Below are 8,581 nucleotides of genomic sequence, written 5' to 3' on the forward strand. Positions count from 1 at the left end.
TTTGGATTGTTCAATGACTTATTTGTTCCAAAAATTGTCCAAGGAGTTATTTAACATTTTTTGGAATGTCCAATGACTTATTTATTTCAAAAATTGTCCAATGACTTATTTAACATATTTTGGAATGTCCAATGACTTATTTGTTCCAAAAAATTGCCCAATGACTTATTTAACATGTTTTGGAATGTCCAATGACTTATTTGTTTCAAAAAAAAGTCTAAGGACTTAATCATTCCAAACAAGAAAGTTCATTGGTTTTTATTGTACTTTTCTCATATATATATATATATATATATATATATATATTCTTCTCACACCCTCCCATGAGATAATAAAAATATCTCATATAAAATAACCATATAAACAATAAGAGGCGGTGGGGATTTATAAACATTTAAGCATATAAACAAATTAAACCCCTCAACTCACCACCATTATTCGAAATTAACCCTCAACTTTATAACCGAAAAACTTGGTTATCACAACTTTACTTGTTTATGTTAAATTTTATAAAATTCTACATGAATCATTTCACACCATGAACGAAATGTCTGCATAGTTTTCAAATTATCTTCCTAGTCATTTACCATATTCATTAAACAATTAAATGCAAATAGTAACAACTTATTTTAGGTCAATTATCATTCAGACAATGTATGGTTATGCAGCATAAGAATATACGTTAAGTTTTGTTCATTTCAAACAATATATTTACACAAAATAACAAGATATCTTAGATTTCAGTCATTTAAAGCAATTAAACATGTTTTTTTTTGGAAAGGAGGCGACACTCCTGGCAAAAAAAAAAAAACAAACAAAAAGAGAAAAACACCTAAAAGGCGGGGAACTCCCTCCCAACAGGGACCTCCATCCACAAAATAGGACAGGCCCTAAAAGGGATGAACAACAATTAAACATGTTGTCTACAACGAACGGTAGAAAAAGTATATTTCTAATAGTTGAGGAGAAACAGTACATTATTTAAACTAAAAATTGATCAAAACAGTATTATCATTATTTGCACTTAATGTTTCTTGAAATTAAGAAATAAATAGAACGTTGAATTAAGACATCAAATATAAAGAAATAAAAAACCTACCCTTATTAAGCATGATCCATACGTACAAGGTTTAAGTCTAATTTTGATTAAGACGGATCTTTACATCCTAAAGTATAATGTCTGATCATGATTAAGACGGGTCTTTACATCCCAAAGTATGATCAATCGGCACCCGATGTTCCTAATCAAGCCAATTATTTTTATTTTTTCTTTTCAAAATTTTGGGTAATATTTTTGGACAACAATGGCTAACAATTATTATTTAAATTGTTCCACCTAATATTTTGATAAACTAGATATAATATTTTAACAATTTTATTTAATGTTCCCTTTTAATATATATATACATGGCAAAATATAAAAATAAATAAATAATACTTTTTTCCATAATAAAACTGACAGTTGAAATGACTCTAACTGACAAACCCTAACGCCTTATCCCTCCCACCAAGTCTCGGTTTTGGTCTTAACCGAAACCAAGCTCAGTTCTTGATCAGACTTTAAATTTAATAAAACAATAACATTTCTTTCTGATACTAATCGATCATAAACTATAATTTCCTTAAATTTTACTCTACAAATTTACAATTTAATTTACCAGTTTTGCTCATTTTACAAATTATACCCTTCTGCGCACTAATTTTTTATAAGTTCAGACAGCCACGAAGTGTACTAATAACAGTCATGTTATATATATATATATATATATATATATATATATATATATAGTTGGGTTCACATGAGACCAAGGTTTTTTCGTAAGACCCGTAAGATCAATTTATGTTCATTGATCAACTTTATAAGCTAATGATCTAATGATCTAAAATTCACGGTGGCAATTTTGTGATTATTGAGAAGTCTTGTGACAATTTTGTGATTATGAACAATCAAATTGTAGATCTAATCCAAGGGTTGAGAATTGGTCTTACGGATCTCACGAAAAACCATTGGTCTCACATAATCCCAAGTCATATATATATATATATATATATATATATAATAAGACGGTAATCAAATTAGAACCGTAAAAAGGTTAAGGACCGTGAAAACCGATCTAAGCCATTAATTAATTTTAATCTATGGATATTAAAGGCAACTTCAATTTTGAATAATTTAAAACACTATATTATATTATATTATGGATTAAAATTGAATCTGGAAGGCTATTCTTGGGCTTAAATCCAATCAATAGGGCTTTCATTATTTGATCCACAGCCCATCCCTTTCTTCATCTTCGGCCCACCAACTTCTTAATCATTGAGATCCATGACGCACTGATCGACGATCTGGTAGTCATGGCGACTCCATGCTTATTTATCGAAGTCGAAGGAAGCCGACTCGATGTCATGGTGATCGACGTTTAATTAATCGATCTCCATCTCCATCTCTTTCGTCACCGTTAACATATGTTTGGATTTCGTGAGGTGAAAATAATATATCTATAGGTGAAATAAGTTGAGTTTGTGTTTCATCTTGTGAATCTACGTGTGTTTCATATGGTGAATCTTTGTTACCAAAATGACGATTATGCCCTCTTTTTTTAATTGAGAAACAGCTTTCAATTAAAATCATACGATCAAAACCAAATTAGGTTTTAAATCAATCCTCACATAAGAAAATATATAATTTTAAAATATTTTAAAGAGATTTTTGTATTTCGATTTTTTTAATACGTATGTCTTTCGATTGTATAAAACTTTAAAGTTAAGGGCCTTTGCTTGTCGAATACCAAAACCAATTTAAGTCCATTTTTACTCGATAATGACGGGAGATGCACAAAACCAATTCCTCTAAGAATCGATCCGTAGTCCTACCTTCCATAAAACAAAGACCAATCCAGATTCATCGGTCTTAGGGGCCGTTTACCAAACGCTTACCTGGATAAGCGTTTACCAAATCAGATTACATTACCGGATAAGTATGGTAAGGACCAAGAATCTTACCCGGTAAGAGCGAAATAAGGACCAAGAGTCTTACCCGGTAAGTGAGGTAACAATACTCTATATTTAAATATAAGATTATACAGAATAAAACTTTGTACGTCTTATTAGAAATGAATCTCATACTCACAACCAATAAATTTTAATAAATCAGTTAAATATTGGTTAAACCAGAAGGCAATTATACGATTGATAAACTAATAATCTTCTAAAAAAATTCTTTTATATGATTAACGAATCTATCATCGCGTGAATGTTTTGATACACAATAAAACATGATAACATAATCGAAAGTTATAATTTAGTGGGTGTATGATTAAATGTATTAAGCAGTAATCAATGAAAATGAATATAAAAGAAATTTGTTTAGTTTTATCTATGTTATATTATAAAGCATTTGATAAAACTCTTAAATATCATTTTTTATGCATGAAGTACTGTTTATTGATGTATATTACTTAAAATTCAAAATTACAAGTAATGTTGAATAAATACAACTTATTAAAGCTCCATTTTTAAATTTGTGTAACTAACTGCAGATAAACATAATCATACACATGATAAATATTCATTTCAAATATAAAAAATCTAAACTATAATTAAGATAATCATTGAGTTCTAACAGAATGTTTAATTATTATCTTTATAAAAAAAATTATATTATTAAACCAATATAAATTACTTTGTTATTAAATCTAAATTAACATATAATAAAAAATTTAATTAAAGAATTTACACAAAAAAAAAATTATTAAATAGTTAATTTGATACTAATATCGAATTCTTTTCAAATTTTTATGTTATCTTCAAATTTATATTTTCAAAAATAAAAAAACATTATCGCTTTATTAAAACCACATAAAATCATATTATATCGATAGAGACAGAATAAAAACTAAACATTAAAATGGAGATTTATCTCGCTGCATTACGCGAGTATCCTTCTAGTGTAATATAATGAGCTCATTTTTTCACAAAACCAAATTTTAATTCTAAATTAATCAAAAAGGTGGTGTGTGATTGATTTGAGCTTGTACTCCAAATATCAGAAGTGTCTAGAGGTCTCAAGTTCAAATCCAAGAATGAATAAAAATTCACTTGTAGTTACGGAGATTCAAATGCGGTGATTCCGAACTACCTATAAAACATATGGTTGTTATGAGATTAGTCGGCTTACGAAGCGGATTAGATATTCAGGTTAATTAAAAAAATAATAAAAATAAAAATTATTTTAATTCCTAATCCGAACTAAACAACCTCTTATTATTTTCATTAAAAATATACAGGCTTTTTATAAATACAAAATAATAAATAAATAAAATGCTGAAAATAAGATCACTACTTTATTTATAATAATACCTTAATTTTAATATTGGCAAAAATACTTTAAAATAAAATATTATTTTATTTTAGTTTTTAAATTTAGAAATATACTTTTCAAAAGCTCAATTGTTGGTTTCTAAAACAATACATTTTAAATAAAAAGGTTGAATATAAAAAGAATTAAAAATATATTTTTTTTACAAAGTTATAAGAATTCTCTTTTTAGCTCTTAAAGTTATAACATATTATATTAATTATATATATATATATATATATATATATATATATAATACTAGAAGGGTATTTACACAATGCAGCGAAATACATCTTGATTTTAATGTTTCGTTTTATATTTTGGCTCTATCGATGTTATTATGTGGTTTTGAGAAAAAAGAAAATGTTTTTTTATTTTTTAATGAAATATAAATTTGACAATATTATAAAATTTTGAAAAAGAAAGGGATATTAGTATCAAATTAACTACTTAAAAGTTCATTTTTGTCTAATTTTTTTAATTTAATTTTTTATAATAATTTAATAACGAACTAATTTATTTTTGGATTAATAAAATATTTTTTTAAGATAATAATTAAGTATTCTGTTAGAATTCAATGATTATCTTATTATATTTTAGATTTTTATATTTAAAATGACGTTTATCATGTATTTGATTATGTTTATCTACAGTTAGTTATACGAATTTAAACATAGAGCTTTAATAAACATTTTCACTTGGCGCTTCCTTAAAGAGGCCATCCTTGTAAGATTCAATCTTTCAAAGAGAGGGATTCCGTTACAATCTTTGGAGTGCATTTTGTGTGGTAAAGGTGTTGAAACAATGGACCATTGTTTCTTTACTTGTCCGGTGGCGAGTATTATTTGGAGAAAAATTTGGGCCTGGTGGGATCTTAAAGCTCCGCGTCTATCCTCAGTGTCTGATTTTAAAATGTTGATCAAACACGTAGGAGCTCATCGCAAGGTTGGGGTTACTTTCTTATCAGTTTGCGTTGTGGCACTTTGGCAACTTTGAAGGTGGCAGAATGAAATTCTTCATGCCGAGGATAGTTCGATAATGAAGAAGAAAGATGAAGACCCATTCCCTTGTGTTCAAAATTTATCCAAACTATAGATGGGTAATAGGAATCATAAGTTCCATCTTAATTGGGATAGTTGGTCTACCTCTCCTTATCTTGTTTAGTCTCTTTTGTCTGTCTTTGTTTTGGGTTTTGCCTCTGTCTTTTGTCTGGGGCTGTTGGTTTTGTTCTGTTGTTCTCGCTTGTTTCGTTGGATTTTTGTATCTCCTTGTATCTAGCTTCTTGCTAGATCTTTTGTTTTTTGTTATATTGGTTGGCTTGGTGAGGGTGATGGCCATGTCGTAGTTCTCTTTCTTGTCCTTTTTTTAAGCCTTTCAAAAAAAATGTACTCATGCACTTTCTACTTGTAATCTTGAATTTTAAGTAATATGCATCAATAAACAGTACTTTATGCATAAAAAGTTGTTTTTAAGAGTTTTTGTCAAATGCTTTATAATATAGTATAGATAATATGTTCTCTTAGAATGTTGTTTGCTATTCAAACATGATAAACGAGACATAACAGGATGACTGTTCAGTATTTGGTTAGAAATGACTGGATAGAACATGACTGATAAAATGATCAATTTACACCTAATGAATTAAATATTTTATCCTCCTTAAATTTTCGTTTTACTTCTCTCAATGTGCATTTTTTTTTTCTATATTTCGATTAATTTATTTAATTTATTAAATATTATAATAAAAGTATTTATTATAAAAAAATATCATTAGAAAATGTTCGTCAATACGATTAACTGGCACCAAAATATGAAGTTTACGAAATTTTCAAATTTTATTTTATACATTTTCTATACAGTTTTATTATTAATGATATTTGATAAATTACATAATTTAATCAAAATATAAAAATGTATAAACTGGAATTTTGAGTGCAGTGAATTGAAAGTTTAAAGATAATAAAATACAATAAACAAAATTTAGAAAATGGATAAAATGCAAAAAAAGGAGGTGTATATGATGTATTAGAAGAGAATTATGTCTTATTTTGATGGTACATTAATAAAATACATGTTTATTGCACCTTGTTCCATGCGATAAGAGTGGAACATGTCTGTTCCACTATATTTTTCGTGAGACCAATGATTTTTCGTTAGACCCGTAAGACCAATTCTCAATCTTTGGATTAGATTTACAATCGTCAGATCTAAACATTCATAAACGCCACGAGACTTCTCAATAATTACAAAATTGTCACCTTGCAACTTTAGACCATTAAATTGGTCTTACGGGTCTCACGAAAAACCTTGTTCTCACGTGAACCCAACCCTATATATATTGGTCCATTCAAGGGAGAACTGATTAGTTTGTGGTAACTGTGAGATCCAATCTCAACCACAAATCAACGAATAAATTAGGAAATTAATAATTATGGTAGTTTGAGTTAAAATTATAATTAGAGTGCATTTTAGATATTTTTAAAAAAAACTCATCTCTCCGACCTCCAATCTCCGGACTCCGGTAAACACTAATGCGGCAGGTACCAAGTAATCACAAAGATACACAATGTGATACTCATTGTGATACCATTGTGATACCAACTATGATACCAACTCAAACCTTAAAACAAAGAAACATAATGTGATACCCATTATGATATATTGTGATACCGATTTCACCGGAGGCCGGAAATTGAAGGTCGGAGAGATAAGAGAGGAGAGAGAAGAGAGGAGAGAGGAGACAGAAGTTTTTTAAAAATACCTAAAATGCCCTCTAATTATAATTTTAACTTAAACTACTATAATTATTAATTTCCTAATTTATCCGTTGATTTGTGGTTGAGATTGGATCTTACAGTTACCACAAACTATTCAGTTCTCATTTGATTAGGTCCATATATATATATATATATGGTAAAGATCAAGAGAGAACTTTGAAAAATAAAAGAACCACAAAAAAGGATGAAAAATATATCAAAATTAATGTCAAATTAAAGATAATAAAGTGATCGTTTATTTGATGTAATTTGTTTTGTTTCTCTCCAATTTTTGTTGCATTTCACTTATTTTCACATATATCAATATACACCTAATTATCATCGTCTAATAATATTACAATTCAAACAACCAATATAGAACATGATGTTCGTCTTTACATATGAGATTTGTAAATTGTAAAATCGTTAATGATTTCAAGGTAGAAAATTGGATTAAAAAATCAATGGTTTTTTACCATCCAAAAATATTTATAAAAAACAAGAGATAGATTAGGATATTTGATTTTTTTTTTCCATAGTTACATTAATTAGTAAAAAAAAGAACTTAGAAATCAAAATTTTAAAATACGGGTTGAGTTAGCCGGGTTGAAGACATTTAAACAACCCAACCTAATGTTTACGGTTTGAAAATTTTCAATTCAAACTAAACCAAACAAAAACCCAACCCAACCCAAACCGTACAGGTTGGGTTGGCATAGTCGGGTTGAAATTTTGGTATATCGCTTTTTAATCTAGTTAAAAAATTATGTTCAAACAATTATATTAAAAGATACATGCATGAGACTTTCTATTAAGCCTAAAAATTACATATATTAATTAAGGACTTAAAAGTGTTTGACAATCCATTATATCAAAATATATCGGGCTCATCAAGTTGGGCTTCAAATAGTACTAACCCAATTCTAAACGGTACCTAACGTTTGAATATTTTACAACTCGATTATGCAGTAAATGGTTTCAGGTTGAGTTGGATTGGATTATTTCGAGTTGGGTTGGTCGGATTAAAAGCATCCCTTGTTTGAAGTACATTCTCTCTCTCTCTCTCTCTCTCTCTCTCTCTTATTATACAACCATTTACATTTGTACAACCAATACAACTCAATCTCAATCGTCCATTTAATTTGATGAATATGTGATTTGTACAACCAATGCAACCATTTACATTTGTACAACCAATGCAACCCAATAAATTGAGATATTTATGAAAATGATGAGAGTTCATTTATTATGATTTGAATATTTATGGAATATGAATATGKTTCATTAATTATGATCAATACTTTATATTAGGAAACAATCAAAACTTCTATGAAATCACATATTAATCAAATGAAATGGACGGTTGAGATTAGGCTGTATTGGTTGCACAAATGTCAAGGGTTGAGAATTTTTTTTACGGGTCTCATGAAAAACCATTGGTCTCATATATATATATATATATATATAT

The sequence above is a fragment of the Cynara cardunculus genome, assembly GCF_001531365.2.
Source record: "Cynara cardunculus var. scolymus isolate 2C chromosome LG 16, CcrdV1, whole genome shotgun sequence".
Lineage (NCBI taxonomy): Eukaryota > Viridiplantae > Streptophyta > Magnoliopsida > Asterales > Asteraceae > Cynara > Cynara cardunculus.